Here is a 20,744-nt window from a genome sequence, read left to right on the forward strand (position 1 = left end):
AGCAGGGGAATCCAGCTGGAGTGCCAGACCAGCTAGGGTTAAATTCTTACACGGCCATCTGTTAGCTTTCCCAGAGCTTCAGTTTCCTTATCTATAAGTAGAAGTGATAATAATTCCTGCTTTGTAGTGTTGTTTTAAGGGTTAAATGAGATAATTTACAGGATGACACTGCACAATGTTCAACAAATGTTGGCCATTATTATTTTTTTTTAGCTATCCTGCCATATGGTTTATGATCATTTATAGTCCCTTTGTGTTTTGTTTCATTTTCTCAGAAGTGAAAAGGGGCACAAATCCATGAACTAAAGGTTTTTGAAGGCAAGGTGTATGTCTTCCTTATTATGGTATTGCCAGTATTTACCATAGTGCTTGCCGCACAAATGGGAAATATTTGTTGAGGGATGGAGGAAAAATTATTACAAAACATAATTTTAATTACACATGATATGGGTTGAATTGTGTCCCCTCAAAATTATTTTTCTTAAGATTTTGTTTATTTGTTAGTTTATTTGAGAGCAAATGAGGAGGGGGGCAGAGGGAGAGGGAGAGAGAGAGAATCTCAAGCAGACTCCCCACTGAGCACAGAGCCTGACACGGGGCTCCATCCCAGGACCCTGAGATCATGACCTGAGCTGAAACCAAGAGTCAGAGGCTTAACCCATCCAGCTGTCCGGGTGCTCCTCCCCACCCCCAAATTCTTATGTTGAAGTCCTAATCCCCAGTACTTCAGAATGTGATCTTATTTGGAAAAATTGCAGATATAATTAGGATGAGGTCATACCAGAGAAGTGTAGGTCCCTAATCCAGTATTATTGATAGCTTTATTGAAAGGGTAGACTTGGGGGCAGACACATACACCAGGGACAACATCCTGTGAAGATGCAGACAGGTATGGGGTGATGCGTCTGCAAGCCATGGATCACCCACGATCGTCAATGGACCAAAGGAAACCTGAGGGGAGGCACAGAACAGATTCTCCCTCACAATCCCATCCTGGCAGAAGGAACCAACCCCTGTCCGCCTTGAACTTAAATGTCTAGTGTCAGAACTGTGTAGTCTTCCTGTTTCCGGCACCCAGTTTGTGGCACTTTGTTACAGCAGCCTAAGGAAATGAATTCAATAAGTTAGTTGCATCATCATCTTTAAAATAACTGTGTATGTTTATTTATAAGTATAGTTCTTGGTGGTTTGAATCTCTTCTGAAAGAGAAGCTTTAGTTAGTATTATTTTGCATAAGCAAATGTTTTTCAAACCAAACATATCAAGAGCAAAATGAAATCACTTTTTGGGTAGGCACAATTCTAAAAAGTTATCTAAGTTTTTTGGAAATGGCATCATATTGCTAAGCTCTATGCCAAGAGCCATGCTCAGTATCTGACATGACAGCTGGCCAAGCGGGTAGCTACAGGAAGCAAACTGAGGTCAGCAACAGAATAAATCTCATTGTTTCATTTTACTGGAGTCCAAGTTCTGTAATCACCTCTACTGCTTTTATGAAAACATTATAAAATGTTTACAGAGCCAAGTATCACTAGTAAGCAAATCTGCTTATGGCACTATTTCTTTTGAATTCTCATGTTTGCTACCTCCATCCTTTTTGGAAACAGACTAGAGTGACTCAAAAAAAGAGCCAGTCAGAAAGGAGACCTAAGAGAATATCTGGTTAGAGAGACATGGTTAAGTTTAGCACTCACAAAGCCTATATGGTCTCTCCCTGAAAATTCACTAATCTGCTGCTGCCAGAAAGACATCATACTCTAGCCCAATCCAGCCAATACATCATCGAAGCAAAAACAGTGACACAGTTTGGCTTCCTTGATACCTAAGACACTTGCAGAGAGGTATGCAGACAATATGATTCTAAGAGTTTTTAAAAGTCGTGTTTTATATTACTCAAAGTTTTAGCATGAATAGGAGGAATTTCCATGCTGTCCAGGTCTTTTTTTTTTTTTTCCAGGTCTTTTTTTTTTTTTTTTTTTTTCTGTCCAGGTCTTTTTTTTTTTTTTTAAATTTTTTTAAATTTTTTTTTAATTTTTTTATTTATTTATGATAGTTACAGAGAGAGAGAGAGAGGCAGAGACACAGGCAGAGGGAGAAGCAGACTCCATGCACCGGAAGCCCGATGTGGGATTCGATCCTGAGTCTCCAGGATCGCGCCCTGGGCCAAAGGCAGGCGCCAAACCGCTGCGCCACCCAGGGATCCCCTGTCCAGGTCTTTAGCGCACAAAAAGATTCAAAGTTTCTGAGAAGATTCACTTTGCAAATATTCTCACACACTGATTGTATTAGCATTACAAGAATGCTAGAAGGAGGAACATATTATTTAAAACTCACAGTGAGGAAAAGAAGTCATGTTCCATGGCTGGATGAACACTTAGCGTAAGGAAACGCTTTGCCACAGGAGATGAGATGAGTGATCAAGAATTCAATAGAATCAAAAAAAAAAAAAAAAAAAAAAGACTTCAATAGAATCAAGAAGTTGGACATGAAGAATGTTAGCCCAAGGAGCTCCAAAGAAACATTGGGAGGATTCTGGATGTCCCACCAACTGTGAGATGAGGGTTAACTCAGTTTTTGAAATAGGTCAAGGGCAGAGTTTATCAATTAAGAGGACTTTAGATGCAAGTGACAGAAAACCCTGGCTCAGTCTGACTTAAATTATAAGATAGTTATGGGATCCCTGGGTGGCGCAGCGGTTTGGCGCCTGCCTTTGGCCCAGGGCCTGATCCTGGAGACCCGGGATCGAATCCCACGTCGGGCTCCCGGTGTATGGAGCCTGCTTCTCCCTCTGCCTGTGTCTCTGCCTCTCTCTCTCTCTCTCTCTCTGTGTGACTATCATAAATAAATAAAAATTAAAAAAAATAATTAAAAAAAATTATAAGATAGTTAATTATCTCATATACTTGTAAGTCGGAAGGGCAGAAAATATGGAGGAGGGGTTGGTTGACATTAAGGACTTAGGTGCTTTCAATACCTTCACTCTGACATTTCCAGCTGACAGCAAAATGCAGTTCCTGGCAATACATCCCGATATAATATCCAGAGGCAGGAAAGAGTCCATTTCTCGGAATCTCCTTTTTATGAATGAGGAAATCTTTCCAAGAAGCAACCCCAGCAGACTTCCGTACACATCTAATTTGCCAGAACTGTATCACACACCTGCCGTTAAACCAATCTCCTGACCAGGGAGATTGCTTCCACCCAGAAACACCGTAATTGGCTTAGACCAATCAAGATTTACTCCTGGATTGGGAATGAGTCATCTGCACCTGAGTCACAAGGCGGGTATGGGTGGATACCTAAAAAAAAAAATCAAGATTTTGGACATACACTGTAACCTCCACCAGTATTTGAGTCTCAGGGAAAATGATACATTGTAGGATATGTAAGAGCTATGCTCACACATGTATATGGTTTGTAGTTTGTGTGTATACACACACACACACATATATATATACTAAGTATAGTATATTCTATATTAAGGCTAGTTTGATTATTAGTCATAAATAATGGTTTTAGTGGTTCTCACAAGTTCCTTTTGCTTTATGGGAAGAATATAAACAGAGACTCAAAGGTTTTTGTTTTTTTTCAGCATAAAGGACTTAGAACCCATTTAGAAAAATGTGTTCAGTTCAAGGCATCACATTTTATGAAAACTGACAAAAGTAGAGTGTATCAAAGAAATCCTGTACTGTGAGAATTAGAAGAATAAATTCGGGCTATTTAACCTGGGGGGACGGGAACACTTGGAGAATAGGAGTCTTAATTTATTCAAAAAGTTAGTATGTGGAATACAGTACAGATATATTCTGAGTAGTTCCACAGGTTAGAAGTAGGACAACTGGCTGAAATTACAGTGAGACACCCTTCAGGTCAAATGAACATGGACAGCTCACAGCAGTGCTATTGAGAAATTCTTGCTTTGGTGGGAAACCAGATCAGGTCAGAGTGACTTTGTAACCTACTGTAAGCTGGCACCCTATTTCATGGGCTGTGATGGTTAATTTTATGTGCCAACTTCGTTGGACAACAGTATGTCCAGATATTTGGTTGAACATTATTCTGAATGTGTCTGTGAGAGTGTCTATAGAGGAGATTAATATTTCAATCAGGAGACTAAGTAAAGCAGATTACCTGCGCTAATGTGGGTGTGCTGTATCCAATCAGTTGAAGGCCTGAGTAGAACAAAATGGATGACCCTCCTGCACGGAACAGGGAATTCCTCCTACCTGATTGCTTTGAACTAGGACATCAGCCTTTTTCTTCCTTCAGAGTCAAATTGAAACACTGGCTCTTCAGGGCACCTAGATGGCTCAGTCGGTTAAGTGTCTGCCTTCGGCCCAGGTCATGATCTCAAGGGTCCTGGGTCCCTGCTCAGTGGAGGGAGCCCAACTTCTCCTCTCCCTCTGACCCTCCCCTGCCTCTCATGCACTCTCTCTCTCAAATAAATAAATAAAATTTAAAAACAAACAAACAAACAAACACTGGCTCTTCTTGAATTTCCGGCCTGTTGGCTTTTGGCCTGCAATTTATATCATTGGCTCTTCTATGTCCCCAGTTTGCTGACCACAGATCTTGAAGCTTCTCAGCCTCCATGTTGTGTGAGCCAATTTCTAGATAAGATAGATAGATAGATGGATAGGTAGATAGATGATAGATAGATAGATAGATAGATAGATAGATAGATAGATAGATATCTGTTATTGGTTCTCTCTAGAGAACCCTGACATACATGGATGGACAATTTTTCACAAAGTGAGTGTCTTTTCTTCAGTTCTTACAGATGAATGATTCATGTTCTGCAGATTATCCTTTCTACTTATTGCTGGTCTGGGGAAAACTAGAATTCTGGTTCAACTTTGATTTTTATTGATCCATTCATCGTTGTTGAGTTCTCATTAGAAAATGGAAACAGGGAGGCTGGCTCAGTCAGTGGAGCATGCAACTCTTGATCTCAGGTTTCTGGGTTCAAGCCCCAAACGGGGTGTGGAGATTACTTAAAAATAATTTTTTTTTTTAAAGTGGTAAGGAAAGAAAATGGAAACAGGCTCCCGAATCTTTTGCCCTTTCTCCAGAGGTCATGGTAAAACAATTTTTGAGAAATTCTCGGATCTAGACCACTTCAAAAGTTTCCTAGAACATCAAAATCCCATTATTATGTTAATTTATTGGTTCCATAATTTTTTTCTCTTTGAGACTTCCAGGTTTACTTTTTTTGTGCTCAGAGAAAAAGGAAATTTGAGCAAAATGAGTCAGAAGTAGAAAAGAGAGAACAATAGATTGTATTTTAAAATGACCAATTCAAAAATATAGAGATATTTGGGATTTAGACTTCATATTTCATTAAATGAATTTCCAGCAATGAAAAGAATGTTATTCAATATTCACTTGCAGTTTTTATTTTAACATTAGGAAATCACATACAAAAGGAACAAAGGCTGTTACTCTCACTCTCTTTGACAGCAATTACTTTGTGCTCACAGCAAGAACAAAAAGAAAAAGTGATTCTGTGCTGCATAAATTTACTCTACCTGGGTGATTTCTTCCGAGCATGGAGGTAGAACCAGGTGAATGGTGGGATACAGACAACATCCCAGTCGCTATATTTGTGCAGACACAGGGGTATGCCCTGTATTTTCTCTCTAGATTGAGAGGCAAATTAGAAGACCCAGATATCTAAAAAATTCAAAATCTGAGAGAGCATTATATGGTGGCTCTGAGAAGCCATATAAAACCGTTTAGTGATTTGCAATCTACAGTTAATCAAATGTAGTTGGCGCGACTATGTGTTTTGCCAATGAATCAAGAGCAGAAATACGTCATGTTAAGAGCCAGTGCAGGATGCGCCGGGGTCTCTGAGCCTGCGGTGATTGTAGAAACACATGTCACTTGGTGCCTCCAACTGCTGAGTTCCTAAGGACAGCGAAGAGCAGAGAATGCCAGCAATCTGGCACCAGACGTGGAGCACAGGCAAGCAATAAACTTTTGTGATGTTAAGCCGCTGAGATAGCAAAATGTTCTGTAACTGCAGTATAGCCTAGCTAATCTTGATTAGTACAGAAGGCATTTACCTCAGTAATTCTCCCCGTGATTCATTCATGTAAAAAGTTGATATCTGGGGTGCCTGGGTGGCGCAGTCCAAAGCAAGCATCTGACTTTGGCTCAGATCATGATCTCTGGGTCCTGGGATGGAGCCCTGTGTCAGGGTCCTGGGTATTGAGCCCCATGTGGGGGTCCTGGGATGGAGTCCTGGGTCTCTGCTCAGCAGGAAGTCTGCTTCTCCCTCTCCCACTGCCTCTCCCCTCACTCATGCACTTGTTCTCTCTCTCTCTCTCTGTTTCTCAAATAAGTAAATTAAATCTTTTTTTAAAGGGTTGATATCAATCTAAGATAAGATGTAACTGTACACAAAGTAGATATAATTCCTACCCTCTTTAGCGAGTAAGAAATACAAACAACTGATTCCAATACACAGTGATAGGTGCTAAGCAAAACCCAGAGACACAAAGGGAGCATATGCCTAGGTCACCTGCGGTAGTCAGGGAAGGTGTGGAAAGTTCTTTTAGATGCAGTGACATCTAAGATGAGATGTGAAAGGAGAATAGAAAGTAGTGATGAGTCGTTGTGAAGTGATATGAAAGAGGAGCTAAGGGGAAGTAGGAGGTTGGAGGGGGAGGAGAGAGATTTTTCTCCAGGGACAAGAACACCACGCGGGGTGGTACTAGACTTCACTTAATGCAATCCCACTCCACCCTCTACTTCATCTAGGCTGAACTGAGATCACAACATACTCACTGAAAAGAATGTGAAGCAGTTATTACACAGCGGTGTTCATCACCAACAAACAGCTGATTTTCAGATAATGCCATCTTTGTGCACCCGGGTTTGTGCAGTTATTTGAATATTTTACTGCACTAGAACTTTATATTTTGTAAAAATTAATGAAAAACATTAAAATAATAACAACATTAAATGTTGTTATTAACAGTATAACTGAGACAAAGGCCAAAAAAGTCATTAGGTTTTCCTCATGTTGTGAATCTTTAAGCCCAAAGATGGGCTTGTGGAAGTTGATTTCCTGTGAGTTCAATGAAAGGAAAGAACTATATTTAAGCACATCTAGAAAATACTGGAAATTTACCGTTGACAGTTGTGTTTCAAACATAAGATACAGTGACACAGGAAATGGAGAGATGGTTAAAATTATGGATTGATAATTGCCATCCTTAAGGATTCCCATGACTCAAAATAAAAGAACATGGTGCAAACAGAATAGGGGTGCACCTCACTGATAAACCTGCTACCAAGAAAAAGCTGAATTCAAGTTTCTCTCAGTACTTTTCCAAAGTTTGTAAGACATTAACAGAAATGATCAATACTCTACAAAATATACATCAACTTCTTTCCAACATGAAAATGAATTTTGTCTATTAAATGCCACCTTAAATGGGAGAACTGGAATGTGTGGTAAGAAATTTCTCATATTTACTATTTGCAAATGTCTTATCAGATAAAGGGCTAGTATCCAAAATCTATAAGGACCTACCAAACTCAATATCCAAAGAACAAATTATCCAATCAAGAAATGGGCAGAAGACACGAATAGAAATTTCCCCAAGGAAGACCTACAAATGTCCAACAGACACATGAAAACTGCTCACCATCACTTGGCATCATGGAAATACAAATCAAACCCACAGTGAGATACACTTCACACCAGTTAGAATGGCTAAAATTAACAAGTTAGGAAACAACAGATATTGGTGAGGATGCAGAGAAAAGGGAACCCTCGTACACTGCTGGTAGGAATGCAAGCTGGTGCAGCCACTCTGGAAAACTGTTTGGAAGTTCCTCAAGAAATTGAAAATAGAGCTATCCTATGACCCAGCAATTGCACTATTGGGTGTTTATCCCAAAGTTACAAAGAGTGATCTGAAGAAGCACCTGCACTCCAATGTTTATAGCAGCAATGTCTGTAATAGCCAAGCAAATAGCCCAGATGTCTGTCAACAGATGAATGGGTAAAGAAGATGTGAGATATATATATATATATATATATATATATATATATATATATATACACACACACACACACACACACAACGGACTACTACTCAGCCATCAAAAAAATGAAATCTTGCCATTTGTAATGACATGGATGGAAGTAGAGGGTATTATGCTAAGTAAAATAAGTCAATCAGAGAAAGACAATTACCCTATGATCTCACTCATATGTGGAATTTAAGAAACAAAACAGAGGATCATAGGGGAAGAGAGGGAGGAATAAAATAAGATGAAATCAGACAAACCATAAGAGATTCTTAAACATAGGAAACAAAGTGAAAGTTCCTGAAGGGGAGGGGAGTGGGGGGATGGCGTAGCTGGGAGATGGACTTAAGGAAGGCATGTGATATAATGAGCACTGGGAATTATATAAAACTGATGAATCACTGAACTCTACTTCTGAAACTAATAATACACTATATGTTAATTGAATCTAAATTTAAAAAGAAATTTAGAAAAGAAATTTATCACCTTTAATGTTTAACCTAGGTTTTTTTTTTTTTTTAAGATTTTATTTAGTTATTCATGAGAGTCACAGAGAGAGAGAGAGAGGCAGAGACAGAAGCAGGCCCCATGCAGGGAGCCCGATGTGGGACTCGATCTCAGGTCTCCAGGATCACACACTGGGCTGAAGGTGGCGCTAAACCGCTGAGCCACCAGGGCTGCCCTTAACCTAGGTTTAAAATATATTATGTATGCCTATGGCAGGAGTTAAAAAATAAAGCCCTTGTACAATAATTAGGAATATTCTAGTATTTCTATTATAATCTGGTATAATATGTCTTACCTCTTGCTTATTTAACTTTCACACATTTTGGGGGACTATAGTATGTACAGAAGCAGACAACTACTTGTATTCTAGGAGCTAGATCTGTGTGTGTGTGTGTGTGTGTGTGTGTGTGTGTGATGAGGGAAATGGTAAGTGGGTAAGTGACCGGAGATGAGACTATAGATTGTATAAGGCTGCATAAGACACACAAAGGAATTTAGCCCATCCTGAGATTACTGAAGTATTGAAAGGGTTAAGGCAGAGGAGTTATATGAACCTGTTTGTCTCCAGAAGATCATGAGGCTTTCAGCGTGAAGAGTGGATATAGGGGGGAAATACACTGAAGCCACTCATCTGTACTGCAGTAATAGTAAGCAGGTAATAGTGGTTCGGATTAGGAAGGTGGAAGGAGAAATGGAGTGGAATGGATGGCTTTGAGATATACTAAGGAGGAGAGTTTAAAAGCTTGTGGTGATAGAGTGGATGTTGAGCAAGAAGATGGAAAATGGAAAGTAAACATTTAGATTTCTGGTTTTGGGCATTTGGGTGGGTGATGGCATCAGCTCAGTGTGGACATTCTGCGTTTGAGCTGGATTCCTATGAAACATCCAGAGATAGGGTGTTTCCAAGAACGGAACCAAAGATGGAACACTGGGAGCACCAACACGGAAGGCATGAGCCATAGTGGAGGAATTCTCAAGGGAGTTGAACAAGGCAGAATCAGAAAAGGAAAGTTACAAATGCGAATGGTTCACAAAATTCTGCAGCTGTATCCTGATGCTGGATGATACCTGTCTTGTGTAGTCCTAAATTGGTTAACGTAATATAGTTCCACCATCTCAGAGGCACCACTGCCAATGTCATATATGTTGCAGTTACTCCTCAAAACAGATGTGTATTTACTCTGTTCTGTAACTTCTGATTCCTTCACCCCAACACCCGACATGCCTAGTCCATCTTTTTTTCTTCCGGGATCCAATGTATAAATTCAATATTGCATGTATTGTGCATAACTCTTCTAAAGGATCTTATTTTGTGTACTATATAGTATACATTGCCATATAATGTAAAAAGACAATGCAACCAACTGTCATACCAACTAAAATACCAAATAAATTTTTCAACAGTGAGTCTTTTAAAAAAAAAAATGAGTTTCGAGCTCAGGAGTGAGCTAATGGCAAGAAGTCATCTATATACAGATAGTAAAACCATGGACACGAATGAGATCATCCAAGAAGAATGTGTGGACTAGACTAGAGTGATAAGAGCCTTAGACTTCCTTAGAATGACAAAATTTGAACAAAGACAGAAGGACCAAGGACAACAAGGAGTGGCCAGAAAGGAAACAATGAAGTATGGTATTATAGGAGTTAAGGGAACAGATTGTTTCAAAAAGAAAGGAATGCTCAACAAATTCAAATGCTATTGAAACATCAAAAAGTTGGAGGTATCATGGGGTGCCTGGGTGGCTCAGTTGGCTAAGCATCCAACTCTTAATTTTGGCTCAGGTCATGGTTTCAGGGTCATGAGATCAAGCCTTGTGTTGGGTTCCACAGTGGGCATGGATCCTGGTTAAGATTCTCTCTCTTCCTCTCACCATTACCCTCAAAAAAAAAAAAAAAGAAAGAAAAAGAAAAGAATAAAAGGACATCATGTAATAGGGGTTATATTGGAGACTTTATCAGAGTAGTTTCAAAGTAGTGTTGGGAATGAAAGCCTGATTACAAATAGTTGAGTGACTTGGAGGAGAGGAAGGGGAGATAGCAAGCACAGAAAATTCTCTAGAAAATTTTCTTTAGTGAAAGGAAGGAGAATCTGAGTAGAAGCTAGAGGGAGGGAGGATATGAGGGAGATACTTTCGGCAAATGAAAATACTAATGGCGAGGAACCAGTAGAGTGAGAGGGTGAATACAACAAAAAGAAAACCATTGATGGAGCTAGGTGCTCCAGTAGACAGGAGGAGTTGAGATTCAGGATGCAGAAAGAGTGATGATCTTCTACTGTGGGAAGAATGAAGAAGGAATGGATATGGTTCAAAAGATGTGGGTTTGATTATAATAACTAATACGCACTATCTCATGTAATTTTTAATTCTTTTAATAAACTATACAGTATTTTTAAAAATATTTATTTATTTATTCATGAGAGACAGAGAGAGTGAGAGTGAGAGAGAGAGAGAGGCAGAGACACAGGCAGAGGGAGAAGCAGGCTCCATGCTGGGAGCTTGATCCCAGATCTCTAAGATCAGGCCCTGGGCACTAAACCGCTGAGCCACCCGGGCTGCCCTTATACAGTTTTTTTTTAAAGATTTTATCCACTCATCCAGTTGAGAGAGATAAAGAGAGAGAGGGAGGGAGAGGGAGGGAGAGAGAGAGAGAGCATGAAGGGGGGGGAAGCAGAGGGAGAGGGACAAGCAGAATCCTCGCTGAGTATGGAGCCCAACACAAGGCTTGATCTCACAACCTTGAGATCATGACCTGAGCTGAAATCAAAAGTCAGATGTTCAACTGACTGAGCCTACCAGGCACCCCCAATATAAGCATTTTAAAAGGCAGGGAATAATAGGATTTGTTCTACCTACCAGGTCCCTCCTGACTTTGTAAATACCTTCTGTTCTGGCCTATCCACACCTCTACCCTTTTCCAGGACAAATCAACTTATGATAGTATAATTCATTTTAATGAAGTATATTAAAGACTAAATTCATAGTCTGCATGAAGATGTGAAGGCATTCTGTGTATACCCTGGCCCCCTCCGCTGCCACACAAAAGAATACACTATAAATTGCTGCTGGGTATCTGATAATTCCTCTGGAAAATAATCCAACTTATAAAATTGAACAAAAACTAAGATGGGCAGGAGTTTTCACAGTCACAGAGGCTGACCAAAGGCATATTTTCACGGAGTTTGTCAAACTATATCAAAAAGCCCTTAAAAATATAAAATTGGGTTCTTCATTTACTAGGGATGAAAATGCACAGTTTTATTCATAGTTAACAAGTATAAAAATTTGTTTAAGGTTGAAAGACTATAGAGAAACCTATAGAGAAGAAGAGAAAATAAATAGAACCAAGCTTCTATTACTTCGTTCCAAAGAATATATCATTTGAAAGATGAATCCCAGCAACTGATGGCTTCCAAACGATGAATACTTAATTACACAACAATAAGAATTGATTTTGGAACTAGTTTAATGATAGGAGGACAATATCAAATATAGTGAATCCTCTCATGCACCTTAACTATAACTGTATCTTAAAGAAAATGAAGAAAATACCATAAAACTACAAGTCCAAAACATACCTATTAAGGTATGTTATCAACATTTTTTTAATGTATCAGGAAAGACGAAAAGAAACAACATAGAAATACTCTCAGCTCTACAAATTCAGAGCTTCTATGACCAAAAAAAAAAAAAAAAAAAAGACTGAGGATTCCATTTCTTTACATACTTTTTCTCTACACAGAAAATGCCTATATCTAACAGTCTTATCAATCTTAGCACATACACTTCTTGCCACATGCCAGGTACTGTTCTAAGCACCCTACAGGTAGAAACTCATTTAATTTTAAAACCATGTAACAGAGGGGCATCCACCTGGCTGGCTCAATCTGCAACTCTTGATCCCAGGGTCACGAGTTCGAGCCTTATGTGGGGTATAGAGATCACTTAAAAATAAAATCTTTAAAAAAATAAGTAAAAATAAAACCATGTAAGAGGATATGGTAAAAAAAAAAATATTTAAAGTTGCTATTTTTCTCTCCTACTCTATCATATGTAATCAGTAAAAGTCCAGTGAAAAGATATTTAACTTGGACTTACAAGATCTGAGATTGATTCTGGCTCTATTTACGGTTCTGGGGTAACCTTGGATAAGTTACTGAAACCAGAGCTTCCCAAACCTGACGATCAGAATTCAAAAGAGGGTGTTATAGTTTATATGTTATATTTTTGCATTTATGTAACTATGTATGTAAGGCTTCACCCAAGACTTTCTAATTGACTTTGTTTAGATTGGGACTTTCCTTTAAAGTGGTATAGGTGATTCTGATGAGCAACAGCACTTGGGGACCATTCATTTCACAGTCTTATCATCTAATTCCCTGATGGAAAAAGTATGGAAATATGTGGCCCTCAAGGGTGGACATGAAGTGGTGAACTATAATAAAAGCCTAAGTTTTCAGACCGCCATTCCTTACACATTCTCAACAGAGTGACCACAACAAGAGTTATCTAGAATATTTAAGTCCAAACAGAAATATTAGAAGTGGTATCACACAAGTGACTGTCATCTACAGTACCTGTATAGGCCTACCCTTCCAAGGCCCGATGTCAATAAAAATGAAGAAGGAAACTGAGGCAACGGCCTCACTAATTTAAATTAGAAAAAAATCTAAAACAAATGATCTTTACCTGAATGTGCAGAAAACACACATTAAGTTTTGGAGGGGATTATATATATGGGTATTTTTTCTTCTTCAACTGATCATCACAATATACTTTTTATTTTCATCCCTAAAATACTTTGAATATTTACACCTGACGTCACAAAGGATACGAAGATGAACAAACCAAAGTTTTTGGTGAAGACACAGGCATAAACATAAGAATAGTAGCTTAAGTTTAAAAAAAATTAAGCCTGGCTGAATTTTAGATTCTGCAATCAATCATAAGCCAGAAATGTCCATATTATAAATACATCCTGGCACAACTGTCATATCAAGCTGGTAACCACGTATCAAGTACTACAGGGAACAGTGCATTTGAGGCTCAAAAGTCTGACTTTGACTCTGCTACTTGACAATTTGTAACCAGTCTTTAAGTCTGCTGAGCCTTTTTTTTTTTTTTAAACAACGTGTGCCTCACAAAGTTGTTGTGAATACAAAATGAAGTAATATGTTAAAGGTATCGTGGATATTATAGACAATAACATGTATTTTGAGTTGCTTCTCCATCAATAGTGACAAATTGCTAATAACCAACTGCTTTCTTATCTGGCCAATACACCCAGAGGGTTTTGTTGTTGACAGTTGTTACTATATGTGTAGTTAATGTACCTTCATATTTTTATAAATTGGCATATGTGTATAAAAATATGCATATTACATAGCCATGAATGTTTAAATGTGTTTACATATGCATATACCTTTCAAAAAAGAAATAATGAAGCTATTAATCTTTTTTAAAAGATTATTTATTTGAGAGAGTGAGCAAGCAAGAGAGCACAACCGGGGGGGGGCGGGGTTGGGGGGAGAAGCCGACTCTCCACTGAGCAGGGAGCCCGATGTGGGGCTCTGTCCTGGGACCCCGGGATCATGACCTGAGCCCAAGGCAGACACTTAACCAACTGAGCCACCCAGATCCCTATAAATCTACTAATCTAATGGGCAAAGCTTCATCTACTGCAGGGTAGACATTGGACAAAACCTCATAGGCCTATACATTTTTTATTTTGTATTTCTGGTTAATCAATGATGAGAATGACAGATAATTCACAGGAATGCTTCCTGTTTCAGACAAACATGTAACTGCAGGTAAAACTTTTTATTCTATAGGGACATGAGTAATGCTTTCATAGAAAATTCCAGTTATATGACTACAGTAAACTAATGACTAATTCTAAAACAAGATTCTGACAAAAGCATACCTACCTGTATATGTCCAAAACACAGATTAGCTATAATAGCAGTGAACATAAGAATTAGTTACTAAAATCTTTTACTCTTTACTTATTCTATGTTTAATAGACAAGGTTTGATCATAAATAATGAAAATTAAACACAGGAATAAATCTAAGCCTATCTTTTTTGTTGTTGTTGTAAACTTAAGCCTATTTCAAAAACAGAATCCTTCATGTTCTTGAAGTTGCCCAGGCAGCAAATTTAGGAATGCTCATGAGTTCTACTGGATATTAGTGTTAATTATTAATAATATATAGTTACAATTATACCCTTTCATCCAAGTACCTCAAAGAGCTCTTAAAGCATTAATTTGTTATTTCTTATAATATCTCCGAGAGGCAGGCCAGTAGAGGGTTATTATTATCTCTATTTTACAAAGAAACTAGGGCATGGAGAGGTTAAGTGACCGTGCTAGGGTCATATGGTGAACAAAGAACATAAAGGGGCCTCGAGATCATTGTTCTCATTTCCAGTTCAGTATGGTATCCATTAGCTGGTTGTTAATACACCTACATGTATTTCCACTCTAAGAAAACTGAGAATAATATATTTGAATAATCTAAGAACTAAAGGCGAGAGTCCCTCGTGGTTTACATTCAAAAGTGCCAAATAAAAACCCATAGTCTTTGGTTTGCTGTTGCAGCTCTTATTTATAGGGGTTTTGTTATTTGCAGCTTTCCGAAGTCTTTGCTGAAAACGACCCATTCTATTTCTGCTTTCAGGTAGGTTAGCTTGGCTTTCAACAGCCAAGAAGCAGTTGAGACAGGCTGACTAATCAACTCGAGGTTGACCGTCATTGTGTTCCCATTGCTCACTTTTCTGGAAGTCGACCTCCTGGCTCTCCATTCGACAGGTATTTGTGCAACCTCCCGTCACAATCCTTTGTGGCTGCTTTAAATAAGCTGTTTATCGCCAATGATTAAACTTAAAAACTTTTTTTACGTTAACAATGGCATTCCATCTTAGGAGTTTGTGCTGCTACACTAGCTAACATGGCCATATTTGGGTTTTCTGTAAGCCTGACCTTTCTAGTCTTGACCAGGGAGACATTTGGGTGTTAGCATGTGTGGATGGACATGTACTACCAGACGGGGGATTTAAAAAGGTGATTATTTCAGCAATCTTCCCACAAGAAGGTAAGGAAAAGGAGTGGTTTTGAGACTGTTCAATGAGAGGAGACTGCAGTGGGCTTGGAGGTGGGGATGCGAGCCTGTGGTGTCCCTGACCTCAGCCCAGAATTTCCCCAGAGCTCTAGACACAGGCGGCAACTGCCAGACCGCACTCAATGGGCCAGGTCCAAAATGGCACTCCCTGACCCCATCCCCGCCATTCCCTATCTCATTTTGGTAGATCTTACCCTCACCCTCCTCTAAAAGCAAAATAAGGCATCATTATTGGTACTTCCAGGCATCATTATTGGTACTTCCAGGCATCATTATTGCTTCTTCCAGACATCATTATTGCTTCTTCCAGACATCATTATTGCTTCTTCCAGGCATCATTATTGCTTCTTCCAGGCATCATTATTGCTTCTTCCAGGCATCATTATTGCTACTTCCATTCGCTTACCGAGAATCTGCCCCCAGCAACCAACTGCAATTGGACGCTCACCGCTACCCACACAATGGCCCCATCCTTTCCCTAGACTTCTGCGCCGGCCCCTCGTGCACAGGCCCTGTGGCCCCACTCCTCCCCTAAAGCTGTCCAGGGTCACTCCTCTCCTCCTTGCCTCACCGAGGAGTGAAGACATTTGGTCCCTGCGTCTCCATCACCTTTGTCCCCAGCAACCCAGGCTTGACCTTTTTAAGTCCTGGAATCACTGCCCACGCTCCGACGCGCGATTCGCCGCGTGCCGCATGTCCTCTTTGTGGGGACGTGGATGCGCCCGCCCCGTCCCCGGTGCTGGTGCTGGGGGGGAGGGGCGGGGGGCCCTGACCTTGAAAGACCCGAGGCACCCGCGGGTCGTCCGCTCCGCCCTCCGCAGACCGAGGCCCCGCACTTCCGAAGCCCGCCAGCCGGGCGGCCACCCGCCAAACCACCTCCAACCCCCGCCGCCGAGAGCAAGATGGCGGCCTCCGCGTCCCCTCCTTCCCCGCGAACCCCGCCCGGGCCCCACAAGAGAGACGAGGACGCCGAGATGCGGGCACCTCCGCGAGGCCTGCGGCGACCCCCACCTCGCCGGGCGCGGGGGGCCTGGGTAGGGCCGCCCGCGGGGCAGCGCAGCGGGGCGACGCCGGCCAGTCCGCGCCCCGCCGGCCATTGTTCTCCAGCCCCGGCCCCCGGCCCCCTCCTCTCGGCCCACGGACCGGAAGTAGTTCCCCAGCCGGCCCCGCCCCGCTCCCCGGCGCCCCGGAAGTGATCTGCGGCGGCTGCTGCAGAGCGGCCAGGAGGAGGGTGGATCTCCGGAGAGCGGAGCGCCCCGAGTCCTCCTCCTCCTGCTGCTGCTGCTGCTCCCGCTCCTGCCGCCCAGGCTCCGCCGCCGCCCGTCGGACTCGTCCTCCTGCCGCCCGCGGCGGGGAGCCTCCCAGACGACAGGGGCCGAGCTCTGTCCGCCCGAAGCCCGCGGGGCGGCGGACCGGCTTGCGGTGCAGGTGAGCGATGCCCGCCCGGGCCGCCGCGGGAGGGGTCGGGGCCGCGGGGCGGCGGCGGCGGCGGCGGCGGGGGTGTGTCCGGGCGGCGGCGGCCCGAGGCCCAGGCTCAGGGCCGGGACGCCGAGATTGCACGTCCCGCGTTCCGCCCGGGAGCGAGCTGCGGGACGAGCCCGGGCTGGGAGCCGGGGCCAGGCGAGCGCACCGCCGGGGGCCGGGGGCCGGGGGCCGCGAGCCGGGGGCCGGGAGCCGGGAGCCCAGGGCCGCGAGCCGGGAGCCGGGGGCCGCGAGCCGCGGCGTGGTCCTCCCAGCCCGGCCTCTCCGCGAGCCGGCCTCGTCGGAAGGTCACCCTGCATCTCTGGCCGCCGCGCCGAGGTCCCCGCCTGGGCGGTGCCCGCGACCCGGGGGGACCCGCCGGCCCCCGCCGCAGTCCCCGCGCTTCACTCCGCCCCTCTCCCCTCCTTCCCTTTCCTCCACTCCGCGCCTGTACTAGAGCAGTTGCTTCTGAGGCATCTCCGCCAGGGTTTTGTGCCAGTTAAAGCAATGGCTTTTTCAGACTGAAGTCCTTAGGTGCTCCGCCTTGAACTGCACAGGTCTGTCTGCCCCTATTAGCATCACCTAGCCTGTAAAGCGAGGGAGAGAATATAGGTTTTTTTTGGGGGGTTTTGTTTTGTTTTGTTTGAGTGAGGGGGTAATTCCTCTTGGAGATTTGTTCCTGAAGGAGTGGAAGATGTGATTTGTGGTTTGCTTTTAGCCTGGGTGTCTGTGTGTAAGTGGGCAGGGATGACAGCACAGAGAGGTGGCAGTGTTGTTTCAAGGTTTAGGGAGAATTAGGGAGTTAACTGGCTTCTGCTGGGAAACCTGAATGTCCAGGCTTGTGCGAGCTTATCCAGGTGTCTTCGGGGTTGTGTGAGATCTCCAGTGCCACGCCCGACGTGTCAAGCTGAAAAGCACCCAATTTGCAGATTGTGGTCGCTGTGTGTGTGTGTGTGTGTGTGTGTGTGTGTGTGTGTCGAGGGGTGGGTGGGTGGGGGGAGTAGGGAGGCCTTTGTAAAACATGTGCCCTAAGTTAATTTTTGTCCTGAAAGTACATTACAACTTTGGTCATCACGTTCCCTTAACTCATATAACAAAATTTGTTAATAAACTCGCAGTGGACGGCCTGTTTTTTGTTTGTTTCCAGCTCCTTTATTAATATATTTAAATGTATATCTTACTCGTTTCTGTGTCTGTGAATACAGTATTATTGTAAAATGATTCTTGTGACTCTTCAGACATTATTTTTAGGCTTTGAATTTTTTCAGGGCAGGAACCGTGTCTTATGCATCCCTGTTGCTCGCAAGTGATTACTGGAACATAGGAGCTCTCCCGTATTTCTTCACTGAATGAATGAATGTGGAGATGATGCCACAGCTGCCTCAGGAGTCATTTATTTCTTGGGTTTTCTGTTGTGTTCCAGTTTCTTGGCGCAAAGACTATGCTTTGTCTTAAATGTTTTTTTGGCGTAGTGAAAGGACAATTCAAGAAGAATCCTTTGTTGTCCTTCCAAAACTATCCTCCCCTGGAAGGTTAAAATTTATATTTAGGGTGTTGTGATTGGGCAGTGTATTCCAGTCTTCAATAATTGCCAATTAAGCAAGTTTATCCAGGGTTATTATTATTATTTTTTTAATATTTTATTTATTTATTTATTCATGAGAGACACAGAGCGAGGCAGAGACAGAGGGAGAAGCCGGCTCTGTGCAGGGAGCCCAACACGGGACTCAATCCTGGGTCTCCAGGATCACGCCCTGGGCTGAAGGCGGCGCTAAACCACTGAGCCACCTGGGCTGCCCATATCCCGGGTTATTAAAGAGATTTCCTAGTGATAGCTTATGTTTGGAGGTTGATAACCGTAACTTATCTTAACCAAAAAGAGGAAATTGGGAGTCACCACTGTTTGGAAAACCGTTGATACATCCCAGAATTGCTTATAGTGGCTTATTTCTCCCCTGGGTATGTGAAATCCTCTCACATCCTGATAGGACCTTGGCATGATTTACCAGTAGCCACTTTCACATTTCTTTGCAGAGATCCAGATGTTCCCTAATGTGTCTGCTGAATATGCAGTTATCTGTATCACTTATTTTAAAGTAGTTTCGTACAATCCTTTCTTTGCAGGGCTTTCAAGGGAAAAAAAGGGCTAATTATAGGGAAGAATCTTGTTTACCATTTGTGTGGGGGAATAATTTTTGTCTGTAGAAGGTTAGGTTATTTTCAATTTAGAGATCCACCCCCCCACCCCACCCCCCCCCAAAAAAAAGTGCTGATACCTTCTTTCCTTTCCGAATGTCTGGTTGTGGTCCTGTACTGGTTTTCCGAGCTTAGCTTCTGCGGGATATGAATGAATGTACCAGAATCACTTCTTGTATATATGTGTGTATCAGTGTTACCCACACTTGTAATCCTTAGTAGATGGGTGGCAAGGACAATCACTTTTGATACAGTATATATTTTTAGTGGAGAAAAACATTATGATATAGGGAGACAGTTTATGGTTTTTCTTGTTTTATAAAGTGTTTTAACTCTTAGACATAGTGGGAAGTCTGCAGTTTCTTATATCAGCAACATCACCACTGTACAGAGGTCAGATTTCTCTTTTTTAATTCAGCAACCGTCTTGGTAATAACAATCCGTATACACTGATTGCCTGCCACACACTGTGATAAGAGCTTTAGTTCTATTATTTTTAATCTCCACAGGACCTCTGTAAGATAGGTAGTTTTTCCATACTTCACTAAGGCTAAGTGAAGTGATTGGCTAGAGGCTGGAAGCTAGTATTAGGAGAGTCTGGATTTGAAAGTAATGATTTCTGAGAGCATTGCATATTGCACTTAATCCTAAAAGGCTCAGGAAAAACAAGTTTCTGATTGAGCTGAGCCTCAGTAACATCGATCTAATGATCTCAGCACTCTTGACCATCAGGTGGGCCCTGGGGTTACCCTCTTTATCTCCAGCTTGCCTACAGATACCATCCACTATGTGTGCCATGATGAAAAAGTGGTTGGGTATGATTCAGATAGGTGTCCTGGAGGAGTAGAGTATTAGGAACTCAGCAGTTGGTGTTGATTACTGCTTTTTACCTCTGAAATACGTGAATGCTCCCTACTTGAGGGGACTTTGGAAAACCTATTTTGTAGTGACCTTTTCTGAAATCTTGTTTTTAGTTCTTTCACTAAATGACATGGCGGGGGTGGGGGGGGTTGTGGGGGTAATTGTGAAGAGTGGTAAGAGAGGTAGAGGTATCCTGGGTTGTTTTTACCATTTCAAACCATATGTCATTTTCTCTTTGGGTTTAATATAGAGGCTTAAAGGCGACAGAGCTCTTGTAAAGGTCTAATTTCTGTTCAGTGCTGGAATTCTCTTTACTCTTTCCAAGCCTGTGCAGTTTTTTTGAAATATGCACTTTTAATGGGCTTAATTTGAAGAATGTGTTCATCTCTTGGTTAAAAAAAAGAGGGGGGAAGAAAAGGTATGTAGCTCTAAGTAAAAAATGGCTCATTCTCCAGCCCCCATTAGTTACACTTATTCTTTGTTTTATTTCTTTAGCTCTAAGACACCTCTCTTACTACCTTATTACACTTAAAAGGATTTGGTTACAA

General features: G+C 42.1%; 1 protein-coding gene across 4 annotated transcripts in view; it reads left to right on the plus strand.

Moving 5' to 3' along the window:
- The first annotated feature begins 16,856 nt into the window (after positions 1-16,856).
- The window catches only part of RALA (RAS like proto-oncogene A), a 73,176-nt gene continuing 69,288 nt past the window's right edge, over positions 16,857-20,744 (plus strand). For 2 of the 4 annotated variants that reach the window (XM_072791635.1, XM_072791634.1), the window contains exon 1: positions 16,875-17,106. The gene's annotated coding sequence lies outside the window, so the exon portion shown is untranslated. Of the gene's footprint in view, positions 17,107-17,561; positions 17,697-20,744 lie in introns of those variants that run through there. The other 2 variants (XM_072791633.1, XM_072791636.1) reach the window with 2 other exon arrangements.

Source organism: Canis lupus, chromosome 21 (assembly GCF_048164855.1).
Source record: "Canis lupus baileyi chromosome 21, mCanLup2.hap1, whole genome shotgun sequence".
Lineage (NCBI taxonomy): Eukaryota > Metazoa > Chordata > Mammalia > Carnivora > Canidae > Canis > Canis lupus.